This window comes from Chanos chanos, chromosome 7, assembly GCF_902362185.1.
Source record: "Chanos chanos chromosome 7, fChaCha1.1, whole genome shotgun sequence".
Classification (NCBI taxonomy): Eukaryota; Metazoa; Chordata; class Actinopteri; order Gonorynchiformes; family Chanidae; genus Chanos; species Chanos chanos.
In genome coordinates this window covers 1,989,159-1,990,576 of record NC_044501.1, presented here as the reverse complement: position 1 = coordinate 1,990,576, position 1,418 = coordinate 1,989,159, and positions in this window count along the sequence as shown.

The following is a 1,418-nucleotide window of genomic DNA, read 5'->3' as shown; positions in this document are numbered from 1 at the left end:
GTACTGGTGCTTAGATGTTTTAGTGGTTTGTAGTGAAGTGTTGATGGTGACAACTGTAGCAGTAGTAATGAAAGTTGAGGCATTCTTAGCAGTAGCCGTGATATTAGCGTTAATTGCCTTAACAGCAGTACCATTGGTAGTGATAACAGTAGTCTACATTGTAGTCTGTCGATTCTACATTGTGCATTATTTGTATAGGTAGCATTGAGTAAGATGAGAATCATGAGAACAGTAATAATAGTTGTAGTAGTGGCATAGTGATAACTGTAATAATAGTAGTTTGCAGTAGTAGCATGGTGATAACTTTAATAATAGTCGTTTGCAGTAGTGGCATAGTGTTAACTGTAATAATAGTTGTTCTATAGCTGCAGTAGTCATCATTGTAGTGGTAATTGAATGCTCAATCAGTGAAAGTTCATGTTAGTTATGCCTGATTTTCCCTCTCTCTGTTTTTGCCTTGACTTTTGCTATGAGTATATTAGTACAAATGTTTTTTCATACTAATAGATGTAATTACCTTACGTAGCCACAAGGTGTGCAGTTTCCGTCAAAGTTCGAGTGTGTTAAGTCTGTATGTGGAGAACTTGGATTCCTACCAACATTTGTGGGACCTGCTCATGATCACTGGAGAAAAAAAAAGATGACGTCACACACACACACACACACACACACACACACACACAAAAGACAAACTTCACTTCCTTTCACTCAGAATCAGCATTGTTCAGCAACAGGAAATGGGATGGCATTTATGTAGCCTGTGAGTTACACACACAACAAATGATTCAGATTAACCTTCATTATCAGGCTCACAGAGCAGAACAGACAGCAAGCCTTATACGTGTTCCTAATATGTGTATTATAGCAACTATGGTGAAACAAAGGTCATTTCCTCAAGTAATTGCTTTTGTGAGCTTTCTTTGCCAAGGTGATAGTAAATTTAAAAAGAAAAAAAAATGATAAGATACATGTAGAATGTATAATGTACTATGTAATATAATAAATAATAATATATAATACAGGTAGTGAGCCTTCATACACAGAACACGTCTGCTCATTGTCTCTGAGCCTCACATCAGGTGGAAAATACCCAAAATTCTCTTGTGTCCAATTCCAAGTCGGATACAAAAAGAAAACATTTATATGCAGGGAAATATGATCCAGTCCAAAAAAAAAAAAAAGCACACACACACAGGAAATGGAAGATATTCATGACCTTTCTTACTAATCAGGGAGCGGTTCCTGCTGTCGTCTAAAATCAGTTCCTTTCTTGAGTCTCCCAGGTGTTCTTCTTCGTTTCTTCTTCGTCTGGAATCTCACTGATTAATTATTCCCATAAACAGCAGATTCCCAGTCCCGATAACTGCTCTCTCCTCTTACCAAACACACACACACACGCACACACACACACACACCCA